The sequence below is a fragment of the Typopeltis vanoorti genome, chromosome 2, assembly GCF_054136105.1.
Source record: "Typopeltis vanoorti isolate ZY-2024b chromosome 2, IOZ_Tvanoo_1.0, whole genome shotgun sequence".
Taxonomy (NCBI): domain Eukaryota; kingdom Metazoa; phylum Arthropoda; class Arachnida; order Uropygi; family Thelyphonidae; genus Typopeltis; species Typopeltis vanoorti.
The window spans coordinates 79,373,762-79,397,064 of record NC_143550.1 but is presented as its reverse complement, the minus strand read 5'-3'; the positions used below and the strand labels follow the sequence as shown (position 1 = coordinate 79,397,064).

The 23,303-nt window shown below is 34.9% G+C and overlaps 1 protein-coding gene across 8 annotated transcripts in view; it reads right to left on the bottom strand.

Annotated features, from left to right (window-relative positions):
* PMCA (plasma membrane calcium-transporting ATPase 3) overlaps nt 1–23,303 on the bottom strand; it is a 1,392,263-nt gene that overhangs the window by 1,134,349 nt on the left and 234,611 nt on the right. Inside the window, exon 1 of one of the 8 annotated variants that reach the window (XM_090412043.1) lies at nt 22,112–22,218. The exons of the other annotated variants lie outside the window; for them this stretch is intronic. The gene's annotated coding sequence lies outside the window, so the exon portion shown is untranslated. Of the gene's footprint in view, nt 1–22,111; nt 22,219–23,303 lie in introns of those variants that run through there. 8 annotated transcript variants of the gene reach the window in all.

The following is a 23,303-nucleotide window of genomic DNA, read 5'->3' as shown; positions in this document are numbered from 1 at the left end:
AGAATTGAATGACTAGAACCGAGAATTAAGTAAAAAGGTTTTAAAAACACGACTAGTTTCGGCTTGCAACAGCCTTCATCAGGTGACATTATAAAAGAAAGAAAAAAGAAAAAACACTAAAGCTTAAATAAACTATGAACATCATAGAGAGTCTCTATACATAATTGACATTAAATCGTTGTGGTTGCATTTAAAGCTGTTCTTTCATTAGTTGTATTGTTGGGAAAGTGCATACTAGTAGAACGCCAGTACATGATTACAGCTGAATAACAATCTGGGAGGTTGTAGCTCAAGTTATTATTTAGATCAACAGGATTGAAGATGATTTCTCTAGATTCCACGATTTTTCTCTCTAGTTCATCATTGCAACGGAAGATGTTAGTATATTTTTCCCAGCAGACTTTGTGACTTTGGTTTTCATCATTAGGATTAGCCGAGAAAAGGATATGACTTGATAATGCACTGGCTCGCTGTCTCTTGTAAGTAATGTCCCTCATGTGTTCTTCCATACGCAATTCGACAGATTTGTCTGCCAGCCCAAAATAAGGAGTATCACAATCACACAATATTTTATATACACCAGGGTATTTGAGTTGATGATGACAAGGTTTCGGGTGGCTTATTAAGAAACGGATCTTTGGAAGTGGAGTGAACAAGGTTCTGATATTGTATTTTCTTAGAACATTTGCTAATTTATGTGAAACTGTACTTATGTAAGGAATAGGTATATTCCCTTTGAATCTATTTGTTACTTCTGAGCGATGTCTAGGAGGATTAAGAAGGAATCTTTCAACGATTCTCTTGAATATCCATTAACTTCGACAGAAGTTTTGAGATGGTTTATTTCTGTAAGAAGTTCATCTGGGTCATCCAGAAGAGAACGGGCTCTATGTCCCAAGATGGAAATTATTCCCAGCTTATGAGGAGGGAAGTGATTGGGCTGACTATGCAGATATCTGTTGGTATGTGTGGGCTTTCTATATATCGATATTTTGAGTTTACCAGAAGAGCGAGTCAGTTTGACATCAAGAAAAGGCAAGGAATTATCCGTTTCAAGCTCGGCAGTAAACTATACTTTGATGTCGGCTTTTGATCCTTAACTCTGAAGATTACCAGAATAAAATGCTTGAATTACTACATAATGATACCTACGCAATACTCGAGAGAGATCCAACTCGTGAACTCGTGAACTGAATTATCCCGAAACGTTCGCTTATCTCTACACTCTCTCTATCCGTTAATTCCTCGCACGTATGGTGTTCCTAAAATTCATAAAGAGAACACCCCACTAAGCCCAATTGTAGAAGGTATCAATTCTCCGACGTACAACCTTTCAAAATATCTTACCAAATACCTAAAACGTTTTTCAGGCAGGTCACCATCCTTTATCAAGAACACTACAGAATTTGTTACATACATCAAGGATATAACTGTTAATGAAGATGAAATCATGGCTAGCTTGGACATAACTTCTCTGTTCACTAATGTCCCAACACATGAAGTCCTAACATTACTCAATGACAAATTATCCAAAAAAATGTTAGCCTTGCTTACACATTGCATCAGGTCCGGTTACTTCAAATTTCAAGATATTATATACAAGCAAAATCATGGACTGGTTTGGTTAATCCTTAATCCCCTGTACTCGCAAATATTTACTTAGAGGATTTTGAAACCAAAGCTATCTCTTCCTTTATTTTAACACCTAGTTTGGAAACGCTATGTACATGATGTCTTCATTATTTGGAGCCATGCACATGATTCCCTTATCGTTTTCCTCGAACATCTCAATAGCCGACATCAAAGTATTAAGTTTACTGACGAGCATGAAACGGATAATTCCTTGCTTTTTCTTGATGTCAAACTGACTCGCTCTTCTGGTAAACTCAAAATATCGATATATAGAAAGCCCACACATACCAACAGATATCTGCATAGTCAGCCCAATCACTTCCCTCCTCATAAGCTGGGAATAATTTCCACCTTGGGACATAGAACCCGTTCTCTTCTGGATGCCCCAAATGAACTTCTTACAGAAATAAACTATCTTAAAACTTCTTTCGAAGTTAATAGATATTCCAAGAGAATCGTTGAAAGATTCCTTCTTAATCTTCCTAGACATCACTCAGAAGTAACAAATAGATTCAAAGGGAATATATCTATTCCTTACATAAGTACAGTTTCACATAAATTAGCAAATGTTCTAAGAAAATACAATATCAGAACCTTGTTCACTCCACTTCCAAAGATCCGTTTCTTAATAAGCCACCCGAAACCTTGTCATCATCAACTCAAATACCCTGGTGTATATAAAATATTGTGTGATTGTGATACTCCTTATTTTGGGCAGACACACAAATCTGTCGAATTGCGTATGGAAGAACACATGAGGGACATTACTTACAGGAGACAGCGAGCCAGTGCATTATCAAGTCATATCCTTTTCTCGGCTAATCCTAATGATGAAAACCAAAGTCACAAAGTCTGCTGGGAAAAATATACTAACATCTTCCGTTGCAATGATGAACTAGAGAGAAAAATCGTGGAATCTAGAGAAATCATCTGCAATCCTGTTGATCTAAATAATAACTTGAGCTACAACCTCCCAGATTGTCATTCAGCTGTAATCATGTTCTGGCGTTCACGAGATGCTACTATAGTTCGCCCACCGATTTGAGGTCCCTCGACACTTCTGCGCATCTCAGAAAAAGGAGAATCCATTCCGATAATAGGGTAATCAGTCCGTATAGTGGGATGAATTGTTTATTATTACCGGTCGGAAAATTAACTTCTCTTTTATGATTATTGTAGTTAACTATGTTGCTTGTATAACAGTTGGAAAACTTTACCTATAAAGCACGTGATTTCGCGTGTTGGCGACCAATTCGGACGGCCTTCATTTCTTTCTCCCCTTCAGCTAATCTGAATCGACCATTCTTGGAAAGACGCGAAGCAGGGAACTGCAAACAGTGGGCGAACTATAGCATGCACTTTCCCAACAATACAACTAACGAAAGAACAGCTTTAAATACAACCACAACGATTTAATGTCAATTATGTATAGAGACTCTTTGATGTTCATAGTTTATTTAAGCTTTAGTGTTTTTTCTTTTTTCTTTCTATTATAACGTCACCTGATGAAGGCTGTTACAAGCCGAAACTAGTGGTGTTTTTATATTAAAACCTTTTTACTTAAATCTCAGTTCTAGTCATTCAATTCTTTATAAATATATATATAAAATTTCAGACATAAGTCAATCAGGAAATAGAAACACAAAGAGGAATTTTAATTGGTAAAAGAAAATTAACCAAGATATGCCAACAGCAAAATGATAAATGTAGAAAATCGGTAAGATAAAGTTCATAGGTGAACTGTGATAAATTAAACTCATACTAACAGGAATGTTCCACTCCCAACTTTGATACTATTTTTGGTTCGCTCTAAACAGGCCTCGAATATGGCCAAGAAAGTTTCTTGGCCATATTCGAGGCCTGCTAAAAAATTCGCAACTGGTGGACATAATACACGGATGTCTCGCGGTTTAATAATGCACTCTAACCATAACCAACTTAATAACATGTTGCGATTATTACGAAACAGTCGGATTAGGTCATCAGTTCACTGAGAACAATGAAACAGCATTCTTGCAGAATGACGTTATTCATGATCAAGGAAGTTACATACAAACAAAATAAAATAAATCCTCTAATGTTAGCCTTTCATTCCCAAACGGAGTAAGTATTCTTTTAAATCTTCGCCACCATTAGTCGTCACGAAAAGTGGCTAATGGCAGTCGATTATTTTTAAAAGGTACCAGGGAAAAAATATGGCAGCCAACTGCAGCCATCTCGATCCTGAATTCTAACACTAGCATTTATTATCTGAAGTATGAGTTATAGTTCGATTTTTCTGGGATGCGGAGCTAAAAACCTGAGTCTCTTAGAAAAATACCCTACTTGCTTGTGCCCCAAATCGGCTACCTCGGAATCGTCTCTCTCTCTCTCTCTCTCTTTCTCTCTCTCTCTCTCTCTATATATATATAGGGTGTTCGGGATAAATTTGACATATTTATAATTAATTATATTTTTCCGTAAGTTACATGTATTAACACACACTTCTCTTCATTTAAAAGTTTGGACCCTTCTTCATTCATATACAAGATGTCAGAAAGGATGGATAGCTGGAACCCACCTGAATCATGGAAGAGAATAACTTGTATCATGATGATTCGTGCCCGCCATCAAAATAAGGATATTACGACTGCTGCCCAATGCTCCCTGAATACAGTAAAAACAATCAGGCATGAACTAGACTTGCAATGGTGACTACGAGGATGTAGCAAGAAGAAAGATCCCTAGCAGACGATCTGATTGCGTTCGTACAGCAGAATTCCTCGCAAATCTGCAGGAACAGGTGTTGAAGAACTCTGGCATTGGAATTCGGGCTTTGTTCGTGGAGTTGCTAACTGTAGTCAAGCCCTGGATAACAAGGGTAGCCAATGGTAGGCCGTATGTATGGCAGCAGGATTCGGCCCCTTGCCACACCTCTGGGAAAAGTCAAAAATGGTTGTCTGAAATTTTCTACGACTTCACCAGTCCAAATGTTTGGCCTCCAAACTCCCCAGACCTTAACCCCATGGATTATTTTGTATGGGGCGCAGTTGAAAAAGACACCAATCGCACTTCCAGTAATACAAAAGCCCAGTTAATGGATAAAATTAAAACAGTTTTTGCGGCCCTTCCCAGGGAGACTGTAGCATCAGCTTGTTCGAGGTTCCGAAGCAGAATTGAAGCTGTGATCGATGCTAATGGTGGTTATTTTGAGTAAATCTTGTTGATAGTATTGTAATTAACTCTGCCTGTAATGTTTTTTTGTCAATTCATTAAATTTAATAGATACAAAGAAGATTTTCTTTTTCCTTACGAAACTGTCAAATTTATCCCGAACACCCTGTATATTATAATATTTTATAATATATATATATCGGTCTGGGTAGTGGCCCACTGCTTTAATGCATAGCATCATACATCTCTGCAAGGGGATGTGCTTTGCATTAAGGGAGTTGCGAAGAGAAAGTGATCAGCGCTTACTCCACCTTTCCCACGAGTTGCCTCAGGCCAGACAAGCAAGTCAAGCCAAACTTGACTTGCTTGTCTGTTTGCATACTTGGTAAAAAGGATTAAAACCAAGTTTTAAAAATTACTTGGTATCTGTAACATATATATTATTATTATTATTATTATTTGACACCTCCGGGAAGTCCAAAGACTCATCGAGGGACTTGATCTGTCCACCAACCACAACTACCTTCATCATCTACACCATCGCCATCTAACACCGACCACCACTAGTATTTTCATAGACAATCACAAACATCCATTCCGGTGGGATTTGAACCCGCATCCTTTTGGCTGGAGAGCGGATAGCTAACCACTAGGCCAACCAGACCAGCAAATATATATATATATTTTTTTTTTTAATTTTATTTTTTTTTTGCTGGTCTGGTTTAGATACTGAAGCCTGCTTCAGTATCTATTCCATAATATTCATTCACACTTCGACTGGTGTGTCGAGAGTAGTAGTCCAGGCAGTTTGAACCAGATCAAAATCAAGATAAGATAAGGAATCGTGACGTGATTGGTTGATGACGTCATGAGATTGGAATGTTTGGAATTTCCCTGGGGCGTATGTGTCAGTGACGTGAGTTCTTGCGTTTTGGTTCGCGTATGGAATTATGCCTGATGGTAGAGATAAGGATTCGTGTTGTGATTGGTTGGACACTTTGAACCAGATCAAGATCAAGATAAGATAAGGGATCGTGACGTGATGTTTGTTGTTATCAGATGAAGATAAGTGACGTCATTTGTTAGTTGTAAATAAGTGAAGTCATTTGTTAGTTGTAAATAAGTGACATTGTTGTTTTGAATGGAAATGGATATATATTAGTGTATAAGGAATTGTGTCGTGATTGGTGGGACACTTCTAACCAGATCAAGATCAAGATAAGATAAGGAATCATGACGTGGATGTTTGTTATTATAGATTTTGGAATGTTTGGAATTTCGCTGGGCCCTCGTCTGTCAGGGACATCACGTGGTGTTTTTGGTTCACTTATGGCATTGTGGGTGATATTTAGAGATAAGAATCGTGACGTTATGTGTTTGGAAATTTCTGGGGAACATATGTCTCTCTGTGATATCACATGGTGTTTAGTTTGGCTATGAAATTGTGAGTGATGTTTTTGAGATAAGATACCTTGGAATTTTCCCAGGGTGACACACATCCGTCATTGTCGTCATGTTTGGTTGTCTATAGATGGGTGTGCTAATTTTCCAATATATTTTGAGGTATTTCTTTCCTGTTAAAGGGAGGGGGGAATTCTTAGAGAAAGTCGTGATGGTGGTGGCGTTTCGAGATTTTCTGAATAATTTAATTATATACTGGTGTCCCTTAAACACACACTTTTTTCCCCATAGCTCATCCGTATTTTCTTCTATATTCATATTCTAATTCAAGTTCATATTTTATTCATAATTCATCCGAATATTTTGATTTGTCTAAATTAAGATCTTAAAGTTCAATAAATAAATAAATAAACAAATCTTGTGTGAATGCACGGTGATTTCAAAAGTGATCATACTTAAACATACATAATACATAAACAACACTGTTTGTTCTTTTAAGTTTATACGGCGACAGTATTTTGAGCTTTTCTGAATAATTTAATTATATGCTGGAGTCTCTATGGCATTTTAAAATAAATAAATTAAAATAAACGGATAGTTAAATGGATTACAAAACCTTTTGTATGTATTCTAGAAATTCTAATGATAATTTAAAATTACTTACAGCTTTCAGGAATGGCTCTTCTAAATACAAATATTCCAAAATAGTTGAATTTTATATCCACACCACAACACAAACATTAAAACCACAAAGAACGAAATTTCGGTAAATAATGTAACCTGAAATAGTTAAGTACTTCTTCCTTTAGATTTCAGCCCATAGATGCTACGTTATCGTCATGAGCAATATCCCCCCCAGCGAGCGGTTACTACAAATCGTGGTTTACTTCAAAGGGGTCTTTCATGAAGATGACATGAGTCACATCCGTAAATTGTGGTATTGTTCAAAAGGTATCATTTTCCCAAGTTTGGATGTTTCTCAAATACTTACATATGACTAAGTGATTAGCATTCACATGATTGTGATGACACATATCCAAAAATTATTCATTCTTTGTTCCCATGGGAAATTATTGCTCTGTAATATATACTAATATATAATATAAAATTAAAAAAATGCGTTTTTTATTTTTTTCCTCCAAAAGTTATCAGTATCAGTTGGAGGTGACATCACTAAAAGATATCTGCAAATGATGAGCTTGCTCATCTCCACTAGACTGAGCAGACATCTTCTGAGGGTGAGGGGAAGTATTGCAGGGAAGACCTCTGTCACCCTCTTGACTACCCTTTCACTTCCACCACCTAATGCTATTTTTTTCCTCCAAAGTTATCAGTATCATTTGGAGGTGACATCACTAAAAGATATCCACAAAAGATGAGCTCGCTCATCTCCACTAGGCTGAGCAGACATCTTCTGGGAGAGAGAATAGGGGGTGATGGGGTTAGGTGGGGAAGCATTGAAGGGAGGACCTCTGTCACCCTCTTGACGACCTTTTCACTTCCACCACCTAATGCTATTTTTTTTCCCATCCCAACAATTTTGGACATATGAGTGAGAGAAATAGTCCCATGGTCTAACATCAAAAACACTTTTTCAGGATAAAATATTTAACATAATAAGGACAAATAATATAGAACACCCTTCGAGCCACAGAGATAAGATTTGCCCTATGATGTCTCAAAGTAAGATAATCTTACATCAACATCATATCCAACAGCATGTAGAAACATGTCTGTGAATCATCTGCACAAAAGTTTCATTTTGGAAGGAACGGTCAGGGTTAAGGGTCAGGTAAATAGTACTATAAGAAAAAATAAATGACTCAATTGTTTTTGCAGTTACGGCAATTCGTTCATCCCGTGCAGCTATCGATTTTGTTGTGGTGATTGGTATCCAGGAAAGTAAAGTAAAATAATGGGGAGCCACAAAAGTCATTGAAACTTTCTTTCTTCAGGAAAATAGCATGAGACAAAATTCTTCACATAGCTCTAAAAGGATGGAAACCGATTATTTTAGAAGACATGTACATTGTGATGTATTTATCCAGGACCACTTGGGAAAAGTTATGCAGGAAGTGGTCTGATATCCTCAGCTACTTGCAAAGGAGAGTTGACTACGAAATGGACCTCGGTGAGTGTTATATTCTGAAATGCCAAGATGGGGAACTAATACTTGATGATACAGGAGCTGATGGAAGTAAAGTTTTTTCTATTATTTGTGAAGAAGCTGAGAGATTTTCACCAAAAATGTATGACATTGATAATCATTTACTATTTTTGGAAACTGAATTACCATCTGTTCGTATCATGGGGAAAATTATTGCTATCATTTAAATTCATCAATGGTGAAATTAGACTTTCAAGATTTTATCCAATTCGATAAAGATTCTTTATTTTGGGACATTTACGAACATTTTACAAAAACTGTTTGTGTATATTTGCTGACAAAAGAATACACAGAATGTTCAGGGAGGTATGGTGTCATTTCCAGACTGACACAATATCAAATGTATGGAAGTGTGGTTACCATGGTATCTGGTTTAAAAACTTTTGCGTGACCTGCAATTTTGATGTAATGTAACCAAGAAACAGTGAGTAACAAAAATTTTATTCATTGAACTCTGGAAAATGTTAAGAGTCTAAACTAAATACTGTGAAATATTTTTAGGTAATTACATGTTTCGAATTTTTCTCAGTGAATATACTTGTAAATAGTATTTCAGCAAAATAAAATATGCATTTGTAAATTTAAATGAACAAAGATATGTACATTTTTTGTTGCGTTTTTCCACAGTTAATTTTTTACTCAGTTATTCTGATTAGAACTTGATATTTAAATCCTCAACTTTCTATCTTAATGCAATTCTGTTTAATTATTTAAAAAAATCACAACTGTGAAATTAATGCTAGGAACGGGGAAAAAGTGTTGTAAACTGATATCCATATATATTGATTATTTTAGAAATTGTCTAAGGCTACCTGTTGACATTGTTTGAGTTATCTGAAAACCATTCGTTTTTCACATAATCTAAAATCCGAACTGTTAGAATTTGGTTGTTTTACAGAGAGAGAGCAGATAATTAACCTAAAACGTGACTTTAACTCTTAAAGTTTGGTATAGAAAAATGTTTGTACTCTCCAGATAACACATACAAATTTTACCTTTCCCCACACAAAGTAAGATACAAACACACCAACAGTATATCCAGCACCATGTGAAAACATGTTGAGTCATCTGTGCAAAAGGTTCATTTTGAAGGAATGGTCAGGTAGGGCATGGTAAGTGTAAACAGTACTATAAGAAAATACCATAGAATCGAGTGACTTTGGATTTAAGGTAATCGTTCATCCACTGCAGATGCTGTTTTGTGTTGTGGTGTTTTGTGTTTAGTAATGTAAAAATAATGGGTGAGCCACAAAATTCTTTGAAAGATTCTTTGCGAAAAGTTCTAATTGTTTAGAATTTTGTAACAGAAAGTTAACATAAAATATACGATCAGAGCTAATAATCAGTGAAATAATAATAAATAACTATTTATTTGTGGTGCCATATGAAGTAATCTAAGAAGAAGAAGAATGAAGGAAAACAATTATGAAAAATCGACAGTGGGTGAAAAATACGAATTTTCAGTTATCATTGGAATAATTGATTGCCGATTTATTTTGAATAAGATTTCAATTTTATTTCCTAAAGAAATTTGTATTTCTGATGGAATTAAGATATGCATTGACAAAATCACCTTGTAGTTGGAAAGAATTACCTGAAAGTTAAAAAACAGAATTCTTGGTTAATAAAATATAACCATCAGCTGAAGTGGGAAATTGGTTCACTATCTCTGGACAAACTAAGAAATTGGATGATAGAATTAACATGCATATATCAAATATTACTCGCCAAAGGAAGAGAAAAATCAAAAACATTAACGAGGCTAATAGGAAGGCCTGCTCTTGATTTAAATGAAATTGGATGCCCAAAACGTGAAAACATAACGTGTACTTTTAAATGCTTTTGGAAACATAATGAAAGATTTTGTGCTTTTAATAATTCTCAGAAGTATATGTATTGGTTTCAAAAAAAATAAATATGCATCCCTTAATTTTACTACAGTAATAAATTCCCAACGATCACCAAATGAAAAATTAACTTTCAGATGAGAGTCACATTGTCAAAAACCACATGATGGCAATTCCACAAGCATCGGAAAGAACCTCTGATGTATTTTTCATTTTATTTATTTACTGTATGTTAGATTCAGTAAATACAATTTGTAAATAATATTTCATTCAAATAAAATGTGTAAATTTAAATAAACAAATTGGGTGTCGTTGATGTGTTATACAAATTTAAGTAAGATCATAACATTTTTTTTCCTTGTGAAATTTCATGCCACAAAGTAACCAGAGACTTTTTTTTTGACTCAGTGAATTAAAATTCTTATTTGTTCATGCAAGCCCTCAAATATTTCATGAAACTGTTAACTGTTGGAACCAAAAGGAATAATCGGATATTAAATTAATAGCCAGAATTTTAGTGGAGAAGATTTCGCCTGAAAAGTTACAATACTGTAAGAATTTGGCTATTTTATAGAGCCATTTGTTAATAATATTACAGTCAAATAAAAGGTAACATAGAAATTAACAAAGTATATATTACAGAGCTAATATTCATTTAAAATATTCAACTCTTGGAAGCAAAAGAATAATCGGGTATTAAATTAATAGGCAGAATTTTAGTGGAGATTTCACCTGAAAAGTTACAATACTGTAAGAATTTGGCTATTTTACAGAGCCATTTGTTAATAATATTACAGTCAAATAAAAGGTAACATAGAAATTAACAAAGTATATATTACAGAGCTAATATTTATTTGAAATAATAAGAAATAACTATTTCTTTGTTGTGCTGGCAAAAGAAATTTCTAAAAGAAAATGCAACGGCGAGTTCAAAACCTTGTTTGTCGCATATCCATTACTTAAAATTACTAATGCTAAAGAAAAAAATAAATAAAATATATAAATTTCAGTTACAGAAATAGGTTAAGAGCACAAGGAATCGCAGGTAAAATTAATAGTCAATATTGGTTTTAAAAAAATAAATGTAAGCATTAATTTACTACAGCAATAATTTCCCACGGGAACGAAGAATGAATAATTTTAGGATATGTGTCACCACAATCATGCGAATTCTAATCACTTAGTCATATGTAAGTATTTGAGAAACATCCAAACTTGGGAAAATGATACCTTTTGAACAATACCGCAATTTACGGATGTGACTCATGTCATCTTCATGAAAGACCCCTTTGAAGAAAACCACGATTTGTACCAACCTGTGGTCCGGACCCCCGGGGATCCGCGAGTAATTCAAAGGGGGTCCGTGGGATATTTTATTTTCATTAAAATTTATCTTATCATGTTGCTCACACCTATTGTTCACACCTGACCTAATTGATATGTTCATATTCTACCGAATATCTCCATTTATAACAGTATTACATCGTCACAACACATTTAGTGTTGTAAAATTGTAATTTATTACTTCACCTTTATGATATGTAAAATATCATAAAGATGCTATTTTACATAAAATTCAAAATGGAAAAAAATTTCCATTTTGGATTTTATGGGGGTCGCGGTGAATTAATTCGCTACAGGAGGTCCGCGACATATTAACATTCGCTGGGGGGGGGGGTCCGCGACATACTAGCATTCACTACAAGGGGCTCGCGACTTCAAAAAGGTTGGGAAACACTGCACTAAGACAATAAACATAGCAGTGATCTGAAGTGATACTGTCAACAGGTGACCATACCACTGCTTCATGTCGTCCGACTTCTAAAAGTGATTATAAAACGTATTGCTACACTTATTGCTTTTGTTAGACAAGCATACTTAATGAACACAAAGTTGTTTATATACTTTTTTCCGCATTATTAAAACGTCTTAAAAATTAAAATAAATTAAAACTAGTAGCATAAGGGTAGTAACTGCTTGTATGCAAATAAGCACATATTTATGCAAGATATTATGGATCTTCATTTTATAATTTGATGACTATCCATTCCATACATGATTTAGCACTTCCATTCTCTTTTTCACAACTTTTGCGCATTTATAACCCATTTCTCTCTTTCCTCCTTTCTCATATTTTTAACCAAATACAACAGGATAAATATATTAAAATAAAAACCGCACAGCAATAATGTTAAATAATAATAATCATAATGATGATAAAATACCAGGCCAATGCTCTTTCCTCAACCCAAGAAAAACATTTTTTCCTTTAGGCATTCCACCTCTAATAGTTTAATACAGAGTCTCAGGGTTTTGATACATTGCCTTCGGAATCAGAATTGAGTTATTTTTTCTCGGGATTTGCGACTTTTATTACACAATGTAAAATTATTTAATTTCGATATTAGAAACTTTGTCTGACACTCTTAAAATATGGATAAGTTAAAATACTTATCTATTACCAAATTCTTGAGACAACCAGCTAAATCGAAGGAATCTCCTGAGTAGAATTATCAGTATGAACTGGTCATATGTCCAAGTCTGTTGATAAGCGTCGCTCTGCCACTATTGTGTTTACGTTACTGGTAGCTTCCGAGTCAGGAAATAGTTAAGATATCGCAGTTGGAAATCTCAGATTTAACGAATTTTGTGAGTTTGTAACTTGGCTTCGATAAATTGAGCGAAGGACCTCAAAGTAATTGCCGAATTTCGTTTTATTATCATCAAGTGTTCGTAATACACTACTAAATTTACAAATTTTGTAATCAATTTATAAATTCGAGAATCACTTTTGAACCAAAAATTTGTTTTAAATTAATTAATTTTTTATTTTAGATTTATTTCTAGAAAAAAAATGCTTTCGGCTCATGAAGGGAGGCAAGAAAAGAAAATGTGCTATAATGATGAATGGCGTAAGTGTAGACAAACGTCCCCACTCGCTATTCTTTAAAATTACTACAATATGTTCCGTATGCAACGTTAGATTGCTTGTTGCTTGTAAAGCATGATGGTAAGGCATCTTAAAAAAAAAAAAAGAAGAAGCAATGACAAAAACTCTTTTTCATGAATTATATTTATCCCTATAAAAACAAGGTCTAAAGATTACTGTAATAGAAAACAATTTTTTCTGTGTGAATCACCACTATAGCCACATTAGAATTGATTGTGGCATGAAAACTAATTCTAAATTATATTCTGATTCCATTATTGGGGATTTTTTACCCCACTCTGGAAGAACTAAAGCCGAATAATTTGCAGAAAACGTTCCTGCATCCAAGTCTATAGCACTAAGATTTCATGAACTGGGAGGAGGGGAACACTACTGATGCTTAAGTTAAGGGGATAAAAATCCCTTATTGTTTTTCAGCCAGTAAGCGAAACTAAGATCGAAAACTACGATCTGTAACGTTTCATGCCGACGAACTGTCAGCGTATCCAAGCGTAAGTGACCACTTGGTAGTGCCACACCACGGCAACTCGTTGCAAAGGTGGAGCAAGATCCCTCACTGTTCTTGATATTTTCTCATAATGTAAAACACACAGCTCTTAAGGGATGTAGTACTGTTTTACATTATGAGGAGAGGTCACTACCCAGACCGGTTTCAACCTTTTTTGAGGTCTCATCAGTGAGTAGCTAGACCTAGAATATCAGAGTTTAAGTGAAGAAAACTTACATACCTTTGCTATACGATTGCCCGAAAGGTGTGTCACTATATTATATTATTATAACATAGTATAACTAAGATGAAAAGCCAAACGGCTATTTTTTTTTTTCTGGCGAGGTTGATAAGTTAAGGGAATAAAAATCCCATATTGTTTTTCAGCCAGTAAGCGAAACTAAGATCGAAAACTACGATCTGTAACGTTTCATGCCGACGAACTGTCAGCGTATCCAACGAGTTGCCGTGGTGTGGCACTACCAAGTGGTCACTTACGCTTGGATACGCTGACAGTTCGTCGGCATGAAACGTTACAGATCGTAGTTTTCGATCTTAGTTTCGCTTACTGGCTGAAAAACAATAAGGGATTTTTATCCCATTAACTTATCAACCTCGCCAGAAAAAAAAAAAATAGCCGTTTGGTTTTTCACTACTGATGCTTTTTCTCTAGTATGTGATGCCTCAAAAACATGAATTGCTTCCAGTTTCTATCATGCATTTTGAAATTAATAAAGGGGGTTCAGAACAAAATTATAGACTTTTGAACTACAACAAACATCGCTTATTGTTCCAAAAACTATCTACTATGAATTCATCGATTATGAAAACTTCCCCGTTCGTTCAGAATGCCTATACAGTAAGATTATCATTCGATGTTGAAAATAGTGGAATTTTCTAACAGCGCAACAACGAGAGAAAGAGAGGGGATCAGAAACGAAAGCAACGTTTCCAATTCTTAGAAATGAAGCATGAGGACGTACTACATGTTGCAACAAGGTGGTTATTGTTATACAGACTGTTTGGCAGCATAGATTAGTTGGGTTTGTAGCGTCCTTGGCAAACTCGTAGCTAAGCGCCTATCGATAATTGGCAGCTGGCCCAATGCCGAAGCGCTACGCCACTGCTCTGCTCTTGAGAGGATTTTTAGGTTCTTGACCAGGTAAAAATTTACTTTATAATTATATATACAGTATACTTTATACAGCACAGAGAGGAAGAAACCGATAAGATGGTTAATAAGATAAAGATATTTACAAGATATCTATTATATATAAGATAAGCATCATAAGATCGATAAGATAAAATCATTTTTACAAATTCAAAGATGAATTACAAAATGATATCAAACTACAATTATCCTCCTGAATGCTATCCGTCTTTTGTACATTACTTCATGTACATTATGACACAGTGTTCTGCTACTACATATACCGGCCACTGAATGAGAAACTTCGCAGACATAAGTGGTTTCAGTATAGGCATGTAACTGCTAATAGCGATCCTCTATGCGCATAGTTCGATGAGATATGAGTCAGGAATAAGCTTCATTAAATGCTTCGGTCGATTGCCGGTGAAGGAAGTTCTGTTTGCCCATACAAGCCTTCTCTGACGACGGCGATCTCGTTCCTCACAGACTGCCTTAGGACCAACGTTACGCCTTTTTAGAAAACCAATGTGGGTTATTTTTCCGCTGATTAAACATCCAGGATATCTCACCTTTTGAGAAATCAGTCAGCTCTACTGTTTTCTAAATGGTGACCCCAGCCAGACGGGCACCCACAATAAGTCTTTTATCGAACACCGAAAGGTCCTTTGTTTTTCCCATTCTGATGAACACTATTGACGATTACTGACAAGCAGTATTCTTTAATAGTTGCGTAGAACACGTGGTGACGCACATGACCAATAATTTTGCATATACGCTGCGTACGTGATGTTTAGGTACATCTGAATTTACTGGCCACAGTATGTGTAGAAAGTAACAGAATCATAAGTTCGTATAAACATGAAATAATATACTTTGAAAGACAACCTTGAAACACAAACTGACTGTGAAAAACAAAAACTTTGTTAAAGAAGCAACACGAATCTATTTTAGGATTATTAACTACTTCAAGAACTGGTATAATTTCAAAAACAATTTGCAGTTAATCTAAAAAAAAAAATAAAAACCTGTGAACTAAGAATTTTTTAATGATGTAAATTATGCCAAAGTCCAACTGGATGATAATTTAAACGATTATATACATTTGCTGAATGAAATCTTTCCGCAAGTACAAGCAGTTGATTTGTCGACTGACAAAAACTGGATTAAAATATTTTCAGATCGAGATGAATTTATTAAATTACCAAAACATGTGGCAATATTTCTCTTGATTCGGTTAAATGACATTTTTTTGTCCATAATGGGAAATGCGTGATAAAAGAAACAGTATGCGAGTGGAGTTGGTGAAGCAGAACTACTACTTACAGTTTTCATATGAACGGCCAAGAATTTTAGGACTATGTCACCAAGTCTGAGCATTGAACTTCTTTAAAGTGCGACAAGTAATCAAAAATATTGTTGGAAGAACGCGCGACTGTGGTTGTAAGCAATATTAATAAATAATATTATTATAACCGGATACAGATTGATTAATAAAAATTATATATTTATGCATATTTATAACGAATATTATTAACAAAGATATATGTGCAGTGATTCCACGTGTATAGTTTAAAATGTTTTGATTATAAAAAAAAAAAAAAAACTATAACTTTATTGCAAATTGTATTTTACCCTCCTACCTTCCCCACCCTCCCTGATAATATTTCTGGGTCAACTGAGCATGTGGTAATCCTAGCTTTCTTTCCAATATTTATAATCTGTAAGTAAAGAGATATTCTGCTTAATTGGTTTAAAGTGAAAACACGGAAAGATTTTTCACACTGGAAATAACACCGGTTTTCAACAATAACAGATTATAACACTGCAGTGAAATTCTGACAATCGTATTATACAAAAATGAAATGTAAAATAGTTATTGTAATAGAAATACACGACTTGTACCCACTATAACATGGTATTAGAACCTTGAACAGTGTTCTTTACTGAATTATTTATATCAGAATACTTCAAAACTTTCACTGAAGTTACAAAGACCGCCAAAACATGTAGGAGTGGTGGCGTAGGTGTATATTTGGTTGACTGCGGAATCTTACTGACATGCCGTTATAAAACGGCATGTCAGTAAGAATTTACAATGTGTCATTTTAATTTTTTTTTCCTCTTTTGGTTTCACTGCTGAAACTTCATTACTATTTAAGTGAGGTATTTAACTTTGACAAATCAGCTGTCATGATGAATTATCTGATTGAAGCTGAACTACACCGATGGCTGCTTGCACCAAAACAGAGTACCGTGATTCGACGTTTGTAGAAGGTGTAAAAAATTCATCAGTCTTGCAGTATGCTAAGTGATAAACTAAGGCTGGGGATTAGGCCAATAAGTTAAGTTAATACTGTAGGTAAAATATTGTTTACTATAAGTAAAACAATGTACAATAAAGTGCACTGTTTTACTGAGTCAAACCTCTTCGACTGGATTCACATGATAAAAATGGCTGAACAAATATTACTAATGAGAGTAATGTTTGATTTTAAGAAAAATAGATTCCAAATACCTCACAGAGATGCACAGACAAAATCATTTTGGCCATAAATAACAACTTTCTTACAACCGATATCATTAAGAAGGTGATATATTCCTAAGCTGCAATGTTATTAGTAAGAAACATGAATTAACCAATGAAAAGATAGCAAATAAACGAATGGGATTACGCGACAATCACTATGTAGAAAGGTTAAGTGAAAACTAGCAGCAAGAAAGGTGATGCTCACACATTTCTGAATATTACCAGGAAAAGGGACTGCAATGCAAAATATAGTGAGATACCAAAATGATAAACTAAGACTGGCTATTCGGCCTATAGCTTAAGGACTAACGTCAGGTTCGTTATTTTGTCAGCGATTAAGAGTAACGAGGCGATGTATACATGTATTACCGCCCATCGATATTTTTTTATCATGAAAGCTTGTGTCGCTGGAACAACTGCAGTCAAAAGCGGGGGACTCCATTTTGAAAAATAATAATACACCTGTACGTTCTGTAATGCAGTTATGCTCATTTGAATAAGTACATCAGCATTTATCATCAGACGCCAGCATTTAGATTAGATTAGCATTACAGTTTATCTTTACAGTATTATTATTAACGACATTATTTTGTCTTAATGATACAATGCTACATTCATTGATATTTTAATTGGAGTGATGCATACAAGTTGTCAAAAATTAGTTATTCTCTCGAAATTACTGTCTCCACGCGATCGTGCTCGGCGGTGTATAAAATAGGCTCTGAAAGTGGTGTTGCTGCAGCAAAATGGAAGCGTTTAAGAATTAACCGACCTCAAGGAAGACCATCATAAGCAACGATCTTAGTAATCAATATTGTCAGATGGCAGCATTGCTAGAATAATTTACGGCCGACGTTAATGAAAGGGGGGAAACGTGATAGTGAGAAGAAACCAAGAATTAGTAAGGATGGTCATATTAACTTCAGGGCATCCACAGCTGCAGAGGTTTGTACAAGACGACTACGTACTGAACTCTATACTCTCGCTTTCCGGAGGGATGTGCGTATAAGCCCAGTTATTCCAAACAAGTGTTCAGAATTCGTAATGGCAGAGGACCTTTGGAAAACAGTAGTATGGAGTGATTCTTTATACTGATTCTTAATAATAATCAGAAATAATAAACAGCTTAAGACAACAGTCCATTCCAGCCAAGTGCATCAGATTATTAAAAAGTATATATCATAATAGCTCAATAGCCAGTATAAAGTTAGAACGTCAGGGAAATAAATTTGGCATTTAGAGAGAGAGAGCAGAGTGAGGCAAGAAGATCTGATATCACCCAAAATGGTTTTCATCTAAATTAGAAATTTTAAGGAAGCATTATGGGGAAACTATGGAATGAACATCAGTGGAAGAAATCTAAATCATTTACATTTTACAGATGGCAGTTTTCTCTTAGCAAAAAATAAAGAAGCTCAGAAAATGCTAAATGATCTTGACAGAGACAGCAGAAAAAAAAAAAAATGTTTAAAATGAGCATAACAAAACTGATGACAAATTTAGATCACAATGAACTAAAATTAGCAGATAATTCCATTGAAACTGTAGATGACTATATTTACGTCGTGCAATTAATTAATTAGCTTTAAGGAAAAACAAGATAAAGAAATAAACAGAATACACATGGAAATAAAGTGTTTTCTTATATCTAGCAGTGGATGGAAAGAGTGTTTAATGTAAGGAGTGGTCACCATACATAACCTTCCAATTAGATGGGTATGTTAGGCGGCTTTCAATTCATTATGACTAGTGTATCGTTCCATCTTGTTAAGCGGTGGTGTTCTGGTGAGGGTTGCATCTCCTAATCAGCCTAGGGCCGTTAGTCTTAGGTATTGGAAAAACGAATGCCAAACGCTATATCAATATTCTGTACTACTGTTTTCACCGGCGATGTCACAGTTTTATGGAAGACCCAATTGAAAAATCATGATAAAACACAATGTCATACAGTAGCGTGCTGACACATTTGGGAAAATGGGAATGCAAAAGTTAGTCTGGTAAGTGAAGAATCCCAATACGGATCCCATATAAAACATTTTGGGAAGAGTGTGGATGTCAGATGAGGATGAGATCAACATGTCCACCTGAAGTATGGACTTTAAACACTAATTTTGGCCTATTTAAATCTGCAAAATAATGCCATCGCCCTTACTTTCTACTTCAATACTTCACTACTTTAATTTTAACGGAATTATAAAGATAGTGCCGAAGCGAGATTTTTCTTACAAGAAATAGGATAGGACCATGCTTTCTTCATCGGAGAATAGTAATTTCATCATCATTCCTATTTTTTATAGATGCAAAAAAAAAAAAAAATCTCTGATTAGGTAGTAGCTATATCTTAATAGCGATTAGAGAAAGATAAGAAAGAAATCACTGGCTAATCTATAGGTGCTGAAGAATGATGCTTTCGTTCATTTTTTTTTCTTTGTTTACACTTTAAAAAGCAATCAGCCTTGGTGTTATTACCCAGGTGCTTTATCTTGGTTAGCTTGATAATCTGAAACCTCCTAAGAAACAGAATAGGTCTAGTTCACTATTCACCTATGACGTTGTATATAAAATGAATAAACCACTTCGATAAATTTTAATTAAAGCATAAACCAGATATTTATATAGTTATATTTACGTTTCTGTAACAAATGTAGTGTCATTTATATGAGTAATCCTCCTGTTACACATGAAATATTCTGCAGATGTTTTCCAGAAAACGTCAGCAAAAAAAACCTGAAAAACATTCAAGGACACGAACAGTCACTACTACAGCTCCTCCCAGTCACCCCATCTCTATTCATTTTAAACTAGTAATTAACCTTTCGGTTAAGTAATGCTATTACCTATTCATTACATCACCGAAAGGTTAATTGAATGAAGAAAGGTGATAGCACTTTTCTTCATCCGTTGGTACTTTTGTCAAGTTCGTACGATTCGGTTTAAAGTTCTTCTTCCACATCCCCTGCCTTTCATACATTTGCGTACATCTGATTGGTTCTTTTATTGGAGGAATGCCAATTAAGCAAGTATATCAATTTATATTTTATGAGTAATGTGCCTACATCACCAATAATTCCGTCTTAATATAACCTGTTAATATAGTATTCCTACATTTCTGTTGAAGGTAAGTGAACGCACACGCATGGCATTTCCCCCCCCCCTCTTTGATAAATATCTAGAATATAATTGCTACACCAGACCTCACACTCTAAGATTAAAAATAACAACTTACAGAATGAATGAATGCAGTGCATTGTAAGTTAGTTATTCATTAGTTATCCAAGGCTAGACATCTATCTACAGCTAATATATAATTTCCTTATATAATCAGGCAAATATATAATCAGGTAAATATATTTATTGATATTTCTGGCTCGTAACCTTTGTTTTGTAATGAAAGAAGAAGAAAAAATACGTATTCGGAATTACTTCTGGTAGCGAAATACTGCAAATAATATTTCAACTAATAAAAGGCTTGCGAAAAATTAAAGAAGGATACTTTTTGCAATGTAATTTGGAGTATAAAATTTAAGTCTATAAATTAAGTGTATGGTTTTATTTCACAACTGATTAACTCAACAAATTAAAATATATATTTTAATAACTCTGTTTATGGGGGTAAAATTTATTAACATAAATAAAATTTCCATACCGTTATTTTTAGGAAGATGACAACTAAAATACTTTAATTAATATTTCCTAGCCGGCCTGGTTGGCCGAGTGGTTAGCGTGTCCACTCACCAGCCAATAGGCTGCAGGTTCGAATCCCGCCGTGGGCATGGATGTTTGTAATTATCCTACAAACTTTGTGTGGAAAGGGAATCTACGACCCTACAAATTATTCTAACAGAAGACATCATTGCCAAAATCATGTGAGGTACGGCAGTGACCATACGGCGTCTAAGGACGTCAAATGTGAAAAATATATATATATTTCCTATATATATTTCTTATATCATCCATTTACCAAAGCGGTCATTAGCCTACATCCCAGAAAACAGAAATATTTTACAACGTTGTCGGAAAAATGCATATATAATAAATTATGATTTCAGATATCTGGCATTTTCCTCCCTTTCTGTTTTGTGATCATACACAAGTCAAATCCCCCCCCTGGAAACAATTTACTAAAGGAAGCATTCTTTCAAACAGACAAATAAGAAAAATAAAATCAGTGTTATATAATACTGCTTATATATTAAAAGTAAAGTAGAAATTGAACAACCAACAGTATGCGTCACTTTATTCAATCACATTGTATTCAATACATCAGAAATGACGTGTTTTTCGCATCTGATATTACAAAACCAGATAAACTTTGCGCTAGGCGACGCATGCTCATATTTCGATCTTCAAAAGTACGTCATACTCACTTTACTAAACATAATAAAGAGAGAGAGAATTGGTATAAAACTAAACAGATGACCTGTAGTTGCTCAATAATCGCAACAAGGAAAATTCTAGTGTAATTCCTTAAGCAATAATCAGATATTATTAAAACATCAATTAAGGTCTATCAGACATATCAGTAGCAGTTATTAAAAATATGAAAATCGAATTGTTTTTCAGTAACTGTTATAAATAATAAATATACAGATAACTAACACACTTCGTTTAAGGCTGCCCTTCTGCTCTTCAATAAGACTACATTCGATACTCATCCCCCCCCCCCCAACACACCTTAAATAGCACAGGATGTTGGAAAACTCTACTGGAAGCAAAACAAGTGAAATAGAAAAAAACGAGGGTCATAAAGGGAAAGAAATCCAAAATAAAAAACAAAACTTTTATCTTTCTACATACCCTCTTTTTACAACGAACTTCTCCAATTTCCCACTAAGAAAGTGTATGTTGTAGACGCTGTCATCGTCCATCTTCCTCCGTAATCCACTGCATTCCAGGACACCCCTCTCCAGCTGACGTCTCACAAAACCAAAGGAAGATGCAACGTGCACCGGCAGCTGCTATTTCGAGAGCTGCAGGGGAGAATCGAATGTCAAGCAAACGGGCTAAGTCTGTTACTTTCTACGAACAAATTTTTTGCTTCTTAGGAGAGCAAACTGAACATCACACAGGTACAAAACGCGGCCATATACTGAATTATTATCGCAAACGAAAGCTCAAATTACCAAAAACGATAAGTAAACGTACGCTATATGTGTGTGTACTGGTATATTGTTAGTAAGATGTTAGAAGATTTATGAAAACATTCCAAGAACATGCGATGCATTACAGATGTATTAAAAGCTTACCAGCATTCCCAAAGAAATAAACTGACACCTCGTATAGTATAATATCGAAATGTATAGGTCACTGAAAACTATTTTATTCCTTTAGTTTCATTGTTTTAACGGGGGGTAATCGTATCTACGAATTTTAAATGCTATATATTAGTAAAAGTATGCTGTTAATTTAATAAGCATTATTCTTTATCGGAAATACCTGTAGAGGGAGCTAAGCGCGCTCAAAGAAATTTTTTGGAAGTTATGCAATCAGTGAGCATATTAAAATAAAATAATTTCATAATGTGCAAGGATAACCGAGAAGACTTACGAGCCAAGTCCCCCCCCACACACACAGAGAGAGAGAGAGAGAGAGAGAGAGAGAGAGAGAGAGAGAGAGAGAGAGAGAGAGAGAGAGAGAGAGATTCTGCAAACAAGAAAACGAATGTCAGAAACTCATTTACAGATGGCATATCTTTAAGCACAAATGCGCTATAATATTCCATGCTCAGAAATCCGCTTCAAAATTGGATCCGACTCAAGATTTAACTGGACCCACGGTAGTAAGAACATGTAATACTTAATTAACGTCTAGTCTCAATTTTATCCATTACGTGCATTGATTGTCCATGCTGGATCTGAAATCTCCTCTCGTTTTCGATATTTATTTTTTGACACATTTTTTCCTTGTCTTATTGTATCAGATTATTTGCACCACAGAAATCCAAATCATCTCGAATTCTTGGATTTTCTGTCACAGAAATCGCAATTCC